Source organism: Caretta caretta, chromosome 12 (assembly GCF_965140235.1).
Source record: "Caretta caretta isolate rCarCar2 chromosome 12, rCarCar1.hap1, whole genome shotgun sequence".
NCBI classification, from domain to species: domain Eukaryota; kingdom Metazoa; phylum Chordata; order Testudines; family Cheloniidae; genus Caretta; species Caretta caretta.
Window position 1 is genome coordinate 1856351 of NC_134217.1, and position 12006 is coordinate 1868356.

Sequence of the window (12006 nt, forward strand, 5' to 3'; positions counted from 1 at the left end):
GATTGCACCCTCAGCAAGTTTGCAGATGACAACAAAGTGGGAGGAGAGGTAGATACACTGGAGGGTAGGAACAGGATACAGAGAGACCTAGACAAATTAGAAGATTGGGCCAAAAGAAACCTGATGAGGTTCAACAAGGGACCAAGTGGCTCGGCAGCAGTTCTGCAGAAAAGGACCTAGAGGTTACAATGCTTGAGAAGCTGGATATGAGTCAACAGTGTGCCCTTGTTGCCAAGAAGGCTAATGGCATTTTGGGCTGCATAAGGAGGAGCATTGCCAGCAGATCAAGGGACGTGATCGTTCCCCTCTATTCAGCATTGATGAGGCCGCATCTTGAGTACTGTGTCCAGTTTTGTGCCTCACACTACAGGAAGGATGTGGAAAAACTGGAAGGAATATGGAGCAATTACGAGGTGCTGGACCTCATAAGTGTTTGGGAGGAAGAAGTTGTCCAGTCCCAGCTGCGCTCCAGACGTAGGAATTACGATACCTTCGGGCAGATATCAAGGGACATGCTGGAAAGGGGCCATGACCGGGATGCACTGCAGTGCAGGGTTAAAATGAAGGAGCTGCGGAATGCCTACCGCAAAGCCCGTGAGGCAAACCCCTGCTCCGGTGCTGCCCCCGCGACCTGCCATTTTTACAAAGAACTGGACGCGATACTTGGGGGAGGCCCCACCTCCACTCTGAGTACCACCATAGACACTTCAGAGCACAGTCCAACAAGGCAGGAGGAGGAGGAGGAGCAAAGTGGGAGCGAGAGTGCTGAGGAGGAGGGAGCTGTGCTCAAGCCAGGAGGAAGGTAGCCAGTGGCGGTGGCCGGTGCTTGAGGAAGGACAAACACCACAGGAGGTTCCCAGTAAGTGGCTTTTATTTTGGGAAGGAAGTTATTTGGTGCGGGCTCTTGGGGCAAGGAGGGTTAGGGCTGCATGCATGCCTAGATATGAAATAGGGAGTTAATGTGCTGTATAAAGCTTATACAGGGTAATTGTTCAGGGTAATCATAAATTGTTCGCCCTCTATAACACTGATAGAGAGATATGCACAGCTGTCCCCCCCCCACCCCCAGGTATTAATACATACGCTGGGTTAATTAATAAGTGAAAAATTATTTTATTAAATACAAAAAGTAGGATTTAAGTGGTTCCAAGTAATAGCAGACAGAATAAATTGAATTACAAAGCAAAATAAAATAAAACACTCATCTATGCCTAATACAGTAAGGAAACTGAATACAGATAAAACCTCACCCTCAGAGGTGTTCCAGTAAGCTTCTTTTTACAGACTAGTCTCCTTCTAGTCTGGGTCCAGCAATCACTCTCACCCCCTGTGGCTACTGTCCTTTGTGTGGGGGTGGGGGGCAGGGAGGCATGTGGCAGGGGATTCAAACCATGATGCAAGCAGGGAGCTGTTTGAAATTCCTCTGAAATCAAGCCTGCCCCACCAGATGAAAGCAGATGAGCTGGCTGATGAAGGGAACAGGACCTTGAGGTAAGCTTGTGCCTGAATTAATCCTTATAGTAACTTCCCCTCATTTTTGTTTGCCTGAAATCTCACTTCCCTCCTCCTCCGCCCCCATGCTCCCTCCACTGCCCTTCACCATCCTATCTGCAGCTTTAGAGAACAAAGGCACTCATTTTTTGACTGACTCACTTACTAGTGTGTTAGAAATTAAAATTTGTAGAGATCATAGAATTGTAGGACTGGAAGGAACCTTGAGATATCTCTAGTCCAGCTGCCTGCTCTCCTGGCAGGACTGAGTATTATCTAGACCATCCCTGACAGGAGTTTGTCTAACCTGCTCTTAAAAATCTCCAGTGATGGAGATTCCACAACCTCCCTAGGCAACCTAGATTCCATTCCAAAAGATAACAGGCAGTCCAGTTACACACCCACATCAGTTAATCATAGTATCATAGAATCACAGAATATTAGGGTTGGAAGATACCTCAGGAGGTCATCTAATCCAACCCCCTGCTCAAAGCAGGACCAACACCAACTAAATCATCCCAACCAGGGCTTTGTCAAGCTGGGCCTTAAAAACCTCTAAGGATGGAATTTCTTGTGCTTGGACAGATAGAAGAAACAGATGGTTGGTGTCCGCTTCTCAATTCTTTGGCTGGTTGGGCTGTGCAGTGACAGGCCATGTAGAGTTCACTTATCACGTGAAAAGGGACATCCCTTTTGTCCTTTGAGGGAGATTGCTGGAACTTTTATGGAAATACTCTGAAATTCTCTCCCTCTGAAATGTCTTCCCCCCCCAATAGACTTTCCCACTCCATTCTGCAATGCATTCAGCTGGCACCACTGCAATGGGATAGCAGCATAGGGGCCAGGGCAGCTTCAGGACCCCAGTGGCAGCCAGGTTCTCTGTGCCTTTGTCACCCTCAGCCAAGATCACCACTGCGTGTGACAATTGTCAGTATTCACTGCACTTGCCCTATACCCAGCTTCTGAAGGTTCCATGCAAGAGAACACACACACATACCATAGTAGACTAGGCCATATTGCTATGGCTCGAGCTGCGGAGTGGTGCTGTATCAAAGCAATCCAAAGCTAAAGTGACAGTTAGCCTTGCCTAATAAAAGCTGTCTACAGGACTCATGCAAGGGCCTTTGAGACCTGACTTCCCTCTCTGTGACTATAAATCTAATGCTGTATCTGTCTCAATCAGTAGCCTTTGGTATGGTGGCCTTGATAGGCATCCCTTCCTACCTGCAGAATGGAGGAGAAAGAAGACCAGAAAGGATATGGTCAGCCAACTCTTCCAATCCTCTACAGCTTCAGACTGGGAACACAGGGCTTGGAGGGGCCACAGGACTGAGACCATGGAGAAGGACTGAGAATGGAGGAATCAGCTGCTGCAGGAGAGGGAAAAGAACTGAAAGGCTCATTGGGAAATGTACCAAGCCATCAAACATGAATGTTGCAGAGCATTGACCTACATGCCCAAAGAACACTGCCACAGCAGTCTTTCCAGGTCTTCGAGACTCATGGTCACTCCTCCCTACGCCCCCAACACATCAGGTGGTATCACAGGCACACCAGACCACTCCATGACTGGGGGAAATAAGGAGAACCACAGCTACACAGACATGTGAAAACCACAGGATCAGACAATACTTGTTTCATTCCATTTTGTAGATGGGGATGTGGGGCGGCATGTGGTGTCAAGTGCCCTGCCAGATTTCTGTTTGGCCTGCTAAGTGGGAGGGAGAGGGGCTCTGTCCTTCTCCCACTGCACTTGCCCTCTGGCACATTTGGCCCCTGTTCCTGGCACCCAGGCCTGGGCGGGGAGCTGAAAGGGCAGGGCCAGCCGCTTCTCACACCAGCTGCTCCGGATCGCTGCTCTGTGCAGGGCAGTGGCTGCCTGCAAGAGCCTGTCTGGGGAGGTGGTGACGACGGCCTACCCCTGGCCTGGGCCTGGCTGCTGGGGACAGAGGCCAAGTGCGCCCACAGCCGCCGACTTCTGCTCGTGCCGGTGGGTGCTCGACCCCCCTCTGCCCCTGCCCCTCCTGCCCCTGCCTCCTGCCCCCATTCCAACCCCTTCCCCAAAGTCCCTGCCCCAACTCCGCCCCCTCCCTGCCCCTATTGCGACTCCTTCCCCAGATCCCAAAGCCCTGCCTCCTTCCCTGAGCACGCCACGTTCCCACTCCTCCCCCTCCCTCCCAGAGCTTGTAACGCTGCCAAACAGATATTTGGCGGTGGCAAGCGCTGGGAGGTAGGTGGAGGAGCAGGGACGCAGCGCGCTCAGGGGAGGAGGCAGAGGAAGAGGTAAGGTGGGACAGGGCGGGGAGCTTGGCTGCTGGTCGGTGCAGAGCACCCACTAATTTTTCCCCGTGGGTGCTCCAGCCCCGGAGCACCCACGGAGTCGGTGCCTATGAGTGAGCCAGAGTCCCCGCCCCCCTCCACGTTTCTGGCTCACTCGGCCCCTGTCCTTGGCAGCCAGGCCTGGGAGCTGGGTGGCCCATCACCGCCACCACTCCAACCAGGCTCTCTCCCAGGCAGCTGCTGTGCTGCACAGAGCATCGACCCGGAGTGGCCAGCTTCGGCCAGCATGAGAAGCGGCTCCATCTGGCCCCATGCCCGGGCCCAGCTGTCCAGGGAGAGTGGCTGAATGTGCCAAGTGGGAGGCACAGCGGGAGAAGGACAACCCCCCCTCCCACACACACACACACACAGAGGTAACTGGTGGGGTGGGGAGAGTACGGTGGCCCCAGGCCGGGTGCAAGGCTGGGTTCAGGGCCAGAATGGGGGGATCACTGGGCAGAGGAGACACACAGCACATTCATGTGTCCTCCCCTTTAGACTGTACCTCCCTTCTCCCTCCTCCCTCCCCCCCCGCACAGTATGGGGAGGCACAAGTCAACTATGGGTGGGGATTTTAAAGTATGGTCCTCCTTTAACACTGTTGCTAGACTGTCTTTACCCTTGTGTTTTGCCCTTGTGCTGTTTGTTTGCACATAATAAAGTTTTATTGTTGGAAACTGAGAATCTTTATGACTGTGCAGCAAACATTACAGAATGTATAACAGGAGGCAATAATCAACCTCTTGCAAAAGCTTACTCAAGCATTGCCCATTTTGAAGCAGGAGGCAGTAATACACTCCGGAACACTGTTTCACAAAGCGTTACACAAACTAATGTGCCTGGCTCCACAGTGAGCTCTTCCAATAGCCCCGCAGGCAGCCAGTCCAGCTTGTTCCTCCACCGCGGTGGTAGCTTCCCCTCCACCCCACCCTTTGCCTCACAGCTACTGTGCAGCACATACAGCGATAACAATGGCCTTTCTGAGATCCTATTAACTGAACAAACATCAGCAATGACCCTTCAAGCTCCCACAAGCACATTCAGCCTGCACATGAGACCACAGGTGAATCTTTCCTTGGCACTGTTGAGCAGGCCAGTGCAGCGCTTCGTGAGCAAGGGCTAGTCTGGGTCCCCACTAACGGCATTTCAACATTGCCAGTGCGAATGAGCCAGCTGGGGAAGAATGTTGCTGCTTGCAGCTTTCTGAACAATCTCACACCCTTAAAGGTGCAAGGATCATGTACCTTCACAAACCATCCCTGTGAAGCATCCCTGGTGAGCACCAATGCTTGGACTGCCATGGAAAAGTCTCCCTTTCTGTCGACGTACTCTGGGGCAAGGTGGCATGGTGCAAGAATAAGGAGATGTGTGCTATCTATTGTCCCACTGCTATTCAGCAATCTACTGTTGCAAAGCCATCCACTAGTTCCTGCACATTACTGAGAGTCACAAACCTGGGTGACAAGAGGCAATTAGTTGGCTTACACATTTGGATGACAGTGGCCCTGTTGTATTAATTTAGGTGGAATATATGGGCCACAGCAGTTAATATCACCCAGTCACTGTCCAACATTAAAACAGGTTTGGTAAACAGAGACCTCAGTCACCTTAGTACCATGGCACATCTTCAAACATTGTTTTAATGTTTTACTAAAGGTACAGAAAGGAAGAAAAAACAGTTAATGCTTTACATCTCTAATGCTTTAAGTAAGGCTTCTATGTTAGCAGCTTGTTTTGTTCCCTAGTTAGAGGGAGTTTTACTCCTGAGGGAATTCTGTGGCAAAAAATTCAAAGTCCTGCGCACAATATTTTCAAATTCTGCAAATTTTATTGTCAAAATAACACTACATAATCACGCTAGTTTCAATTATTTTGGTAATTTATTTCAAAATACCTGTCGGCAAGTATATATTGGTACAGACACACACAAAAATCCCCCCAGAAGTAGAGAGTTAAAGAAACCCCTATGACAATCCAGTTCCTGTTTCTCTGCCCCCTTCCCCGACTCAAGCCCAGCCAGCGGGCCAGACACCCACAACCCTTCCCCCCCAAAAGCCCAGCCGCGAGGCCACCCAGACAATACACCTGAACCCCCTACCCCCAGAGCCCAGGCTTGGTGGCCCCCCGCAGCCCAGATACCTGCACCCCCTCCCTCCAGGAGCCCAACTGTGGGGTTCCCCCCAGCCAATACACCCAAACCCCCTCCCCCCCAAAGCCCAGCTGCAGGGCCTCTCTGGCCCAGATACCCACACTCCCCACACACCAGAGCTCAGCCGTGGCGCTCCCTCCCCCGGCCCAGATATTCACAGTCCCTTCCCCCAGAGCCCAGGGATCCAGAGGGAGAAACAGTCTGATGCTCAGGTCCAGGCTTGCACAGAGTTTCCTGTGGGCCGCCCTCTCCTTCCCTCAGGGCATGCTGGGAACTGCAACTGCCACGAACTCTCTAGCTCAGGGGTGGGGAACATTTTTCTATCAGGGGGTCACTGACCCACAGAAAAAATCAGTCACAGGGGGGTGAGCCAGCGTTCGTGGCTCCAGCCTGGTGGGGAGACACAGAGGTGCACGGCTTCCCCTACGCTCCAGGGTGGGGCCCGAAATGAGGGCTTCAAGATGCGCGAGGGGGAGCTGGGCTGGGGCAGGGGATACAGGTGGGGGTGCGGGGCTGGGAGGGAGTTAGGGTGTGGGATGGGGTTCCAACCTGGGGAAAGGGGCTCAGGGTGTGGTCTCCGGCCTGGCAGCACTTACCTCAGGCGGCTCCCTGCCTGCCCTGGCTCCGTGCTGCTCCAGGAAGCAGCTGGCATGTTTGGCCCCTAGGTGGAGGGGCCAGGGGGCTCTGCGCGCTATGCACTGCCTGCACCTGCAGGCACCAACCGAACAGCTCCCATTGGCTGTGGTTCCCAGCCAATGGGAGCTGCGGAGCCAGTGCTGGGGACATGTGGTCGCTTCCAGGAGCTGCACGGAGCCAACCGGACTTTTAACGGCCTGGCAACCATAGCTTCCCCCCGCAGCAGGGTGAGCTGGTGCTTACGGCTCCAGCCCCATAGGGGGGCGCTGAGGTTTGGGGCTTCTTGCCCACAGCACGGAGACTTGCCGCAGGCCATATGAAATTAAGCAGTGGGCCAGATCCGGCCTGCGGGCCATAGGTTCCCCACCCCTTCTCTGGCTCCCTCTTCCCGCCAGTCTCTTCTATGTTGGAGCTGGGCTCTGCCAGGTCCAGTGTCCCTTAGTGGCGGCTAGCAGCACTGCAGCCCACTTCTGTCATGGAAAAGGAAATTCTGTGTGCATGTTAATTTCTGCAAAATTCTGCATTGCACAGTGGTGCAGAATTCCCCCAGGAGTAAAGTTTTTAGACAGAAACCTCCCATGGTTTGACAGACTCTTAGATAGTATCAAATATGGTAATAATGGTCTGCTTGGGGAAAAGAAGTCAGTTACGATGAGTTGGAGCTGCTGTTAAAGTCCATCCCATTTCATCCCAGGCTGTGGTTGGGATGCAGCAGGAGCCAGTAGGGGTGACAATGTCATCTGGATTCCTCTCTCTGGCCTGATCTGGGAAAGACATCCCTCAAGATTAGGACAGAGAGAGTCTGGGGTCCCAGGAAACAGTGAGGGTGGCAGCCATAACAGCGAAACTCACTCCAATAGCCTCTGTCTGTTCGTTCTGTTCCTGCCCCGCCCCCCAAGTCTTTCTTTAAAGGGACCACCAAGCAGTGCTCATTTCTCAGAAGCAGCAACCCGCTGTGTGCAGCTGCTCCATGAATGCTTGCAACAGCCTGGCATTTTAATGTTGTTGTGTTCATCAGCTTTCAGGTTTACTGTATCTTCCTCCTCTGTTGTGGCAGTAGTCGTTTAGGATCTGCAAATACAGTAGACTTATACGTCCCATGTTAGCATTGCTCATGTGAATTGCGCTGAGCTGTGCAGGGTCCATGCTTCTGCCAGAGCAATGGCAGAGACCAAAAATCTGCATGCAGGATGATGGGAGTTTTTAAAAAATGGTGCAAAAATTATGGGATGGAATAGGCATTATTCGATGGAGAGAGTGGCATGGTGAGAACTTGACCTCCTACCTCCCAAAACTCTCTAAATGAATGAGTGGCATCCCACAAAGCACTGCAAAAATATCCCACAAGGCCCTGAGCCAGACTGCAGCTTGTGACACACTGGGATGCCTGTCTGTGATGAAATGCATTTTATACTGATGCGAAGACTGGCGGTGAGGATGCACAGCGTCGATGCAAGGAGCCAAGCGTGCAGGCACGCAGGTGACATGACATGCGTTGACTGAACGTCAGAGTGCTGCCATTGCCCTTAACACAAGAAGCAACTTCACTGGTGAAAGCTGGGCTTGGAGGGGACTAACCAGCCTTATTGACACGATATCTGGGTACATAGATCAGCATTTAAAACTCCCATGGAGCAGTGGATCTCCGGGAGTACACATCAGTAATGAGATCGGACCCCTTCGATCCACCCCTGAGGGCTAGTGGAGTCTGTCTCCTAATGATGCTTATCTGCATGGCCTTCCAACAGGTGCCACCCCTCCCCACAGCCCAGAACCTGGCCAGTTAGCCTGCCGGGGTATTGACTTTCAGGCTTGTTCTCCAATACACTCCAATAGCCATACTGTTTATAACCTAGCGGAGCCTCAGAATCCAACGTCTGGCCTCCTACCTGGGAATGATTAACTACCTCTCTAAGACTCACCCTGGGCTCTGCCAGCCTTACATAGGCCTTGCTCCTGGAAAGTCCTAAAACGTGTGCTCAAGTCCACCCCTTTTCAGGACAGCAACTAAGCCCAAAAGTGCTTAGAGAGTGTCCTGAACAGGGGTGGTTTCCTCAGCTGGGAACCACAGTCCCCCACACAGGTTAATGGACAGAATCTCAGCAGATAGCATCAGTGTGTGTGTTGCACAGAGAATTACTGGGTTTTGCTTCTTTCTTTTTAATAATTTGCTCATTACATCTTTAACCATTGCATCGTACAGCACATGCAGACAAGGACCAGTGAGACAGCTCAGTGGTCACCTATGGAGGCTGCTACTATAGGCTGGGACTCACTTTTGCACTCAACTGTCGCATTTCACAACTCGGGACCTGGAATCAGGGCCTGCAGCAGAGCTAGTCTCTGAGCAACCTAATGAGTGCATCTGGCCGGTCGGAGTCTGCCTGATTGGTTGGATGAGTCAGCAGACCGGCTCTTACGCCCAGCAGCAGCAGCCCATTCAGTGGTTGCTCAAAGCATTTACTCATGGCTGTGAGAGCACCTGAGCTTGCTTGTTCCTGGCCTTGCTTCTGCCTCAACCTTAGCCCTACCTCGCCTCACTCCAGGTAACCCAGGCCTGAGCCTCGGCTTTGACTCCTGACTTCCAGTGTTGGCTCTGACCCTGGCTCCGATTCCTGGTTATGTGCTTTGACCACTGAACAGGACCTTCTGCACTGTCAGCCATGGTCCCTTTAAAAGGGATGAGCTCAGGTCACGTGTGTCAGGAATTGGTCCCTGCTGAGAACTGGGTTCCTGGTGCAACCAGTAAAGGCATGTTTATTGGTTCTGTAGGCGCAACCTCTTTCTTATGCACTAGCTACAACAAGCATAAGAGTAGGGTCTAGCAAGTTTCCTTTCCGCTGTATTTTTGCGGACAGGAGGGTTGCCCGGTATTCAGCCTACTTCTCGGCAGGGCGAAGCAACAGAGCTGGGAGCAGCTCGGCACTTTCGAAAGTCATGCTGTGTAGTTGGGTGCTCAAATATGGACGTAGTTGCCTGAACCCTAAGGCTTCCAAGTTCAGCCCCTTGGGCCTGGGATGACAGTGTTGCCAATGCCAAGTGTTCAAAAATCATGAGTCCCACCCCCAAAATAACAGGACTGGTTTAAAAAACCATGAGATTTTTGGAAGTGATTAATTTGAGGTGCTCCTGAGTGAGGTGGGAGCTTTGGGAAATCCCATGCACTATGTTTGTGGATGTAACTTTCCTGTTACCATCTCTCATGTCAGGAGTGTGGTCCTCTTTGGCTGTTTACCCACTTGCTGTCCAAGCAGTCAGTCCAGACGTGCTGCCCGTGGCCAGTGCTCGGTGTGGATCTAGAGAAGTGCAGGGACACGCTGAAATTTCATGTGTTCAGAACAAACACGCAGAACTAGGACAACTTCTTCAAATGGATGTTATATGCCTTTTGACAGCTGCCAAGCCACTTCAGATCCAGTGTGCCCTGTAGGTCAGAAGCTGATACCTGTGCTTGTATAGGGTTGTCTCTTCACCCACAAATAGGCTGCTGAGGTCAGTGGCGTTACCTGTGCATTAAGGTGCTACCCAACATGAGTAAAGGGATCAGAATCTGGCCCTATGTTTTTGTCCTGTGTCTGGGAGCCCATTTGAAACAGCCCACTTCAAGCCTTACCCACATCTTTCACCCTACAGTGCCCAATAGCAAAGCAGCCCAAGAGATGGAGGATCTGTTCAGGAGACTCTTCACAGCAGCACCCCCTCTGCTTCCCTCCCTCCTGGCACAGGGCACCCTTGTGTCTCACTGATTATCTGCTGCTGCTGGATCAGTCCTCAGGGGCCATTGGTAACTGGCGTACAGCAGAGCAGCCCAAAGTCTGCTCTAATTTATAGAGGAAACTGACCCAGTGTCTAGAAGCTCCAAAACTGGAGAGGCACTGAGGTGGCTTAAAATCAATCTTTGCCCACCCCCACAGGACTTGCACCAGCTGCTCCTTGACTGATCTGGTGAATCCTGGCCCCCTACTGTTTAAAGAAGTTTAAAATGACATTAAGCTACATCAGAACATGCTATAGCTCATAGAGAGGGGCTGATCTCTCTGGAGAGTTTGGGTCTCTTGGTCACCAACTAGGTCCTTGTTAAATTTAGCTTTTCCTCCTGCATTATTTCTTACTGCGCTCTTTTATTTAAAAACAGTAACAACGAACAAGTGATGCGATCTGCCCTATCCCTTTTTTCTTGAGGGCCAGAGCGAGAAAAGCCACAGACAATTTCCTGCATGAAAAGAAAAGCCACTAGCTTCCGTCCAATGCAGAGATGGCTGTAAGAGGAAACAGATTTGCAGAATTGCATAATCCTAAAATTTCGTCAGGGAGGAGGGGCCAAACTGGGAGAGAGACAAGCAGAGGGACTTTCTCAAAAGTTTACTATGATACTCGGTAGGTCTCTCGGACAAGAGAAGGGATCAAGGACAGAAATAGCTTGGCAGGGGATCAGGTAAGTTTGTCTGTTTGATTGCTACACTGAAGAGAGGAAGGAGCTTTGAGCTGGGAAGTGCCAGGCAGATCTCTGAAGGGAAGAGAAACTGGTTACAATTTTAAAATGCTTTTGTTGAACCTCTGCCCTGACCGAGACACAAAGTATGGAGTTATTAGAGCCAGGCAGGCTCCTGGGATAGGCTACAGCTGCTCCCAGACAGCTCTCTTTTCTGCCCAGCTTTGGAGGAGTCATCTTCTGACTGCAAGCCCTTTGGCTAGCCTCAAAAGTGAAAGAGAAGGCAGACAGGCAACAGAAGGGAAAGTACCCAGAAAGGCTGCCTGGGATTTTGGTGAGCCGGTCTCTGTGGGTGGGCTCCGAATATGCAGATTTCTGCGGTCCATGTTTGCATCGCTGACTGCAAGGATGCTCAGAAAAGGGGTGGCTAAGCAGGGTCACACTGTGCCCTCAGAGGGCCAGCGGGGAACAAAGCATTACTCAGTTGTGACCGTATGGCCTGCTAGTGACAGGCTTCACAGGGAATTCTCCCCACCCAGTGCATATTTGGCTGGGCGGAGGGGTGGGCCGGGTGGCAGCAAAGCAGGCCCTCCAATAGAAGGGCACGTGTGGTCTATTTGTTTTGATGATGGGCCAGTCCCTGAGGTCCTTATTCTGTACTGACTCAGGCCAAACATCCGCTGACTCCACGGTGAGTTTCACCTAAGTAAAGGCTGAATTACAAAAATGAGTGGGGAGCTCAGATTGGGGCAAATCAGACCAGACTCTCAACTAGTTTAAATCAGCGTAATTTGATTGAAACCAATGCTGATTTACACCAGCTGAGGATCTGGCCCCTGGAGACTATTATTGCTTTGAACAATGAAAGATAAAGTCATCCTGTGGCAAGCAGGGTGTGCAGCCTCATGGAGGGAATGTCCAAGGCACAGCAAATGTGTCTGTCTTGAGAATGTAACTCAGTAACCTTGACACCTCATTG

The 12006-nt window shown here is 51.6% G+C and overlaps 1 protein-coding gene across 1 annotated transcript in view; it reads left to right on the top strand.

Moving 5' to 3' along the window:
• Nucleotides 1–10919: 10919 nt before the first annotated feature.
• Nucleotides 10920–12006, top strand: part of MLKL (mixed lineage kinase domain like pseudokinase) — a 29737-nt gene continuing 28650 nt past the window's right edge. Inside the window, exon 1 of the mRNA XM_048817093.2 lies at nucleotides 10920–11030. The gene's annotated coding sequence lies outside the window, so the exon portion shown is untranslated. The remainder of the gene's footprint in view (nucleotides 11031–12006) is intronic.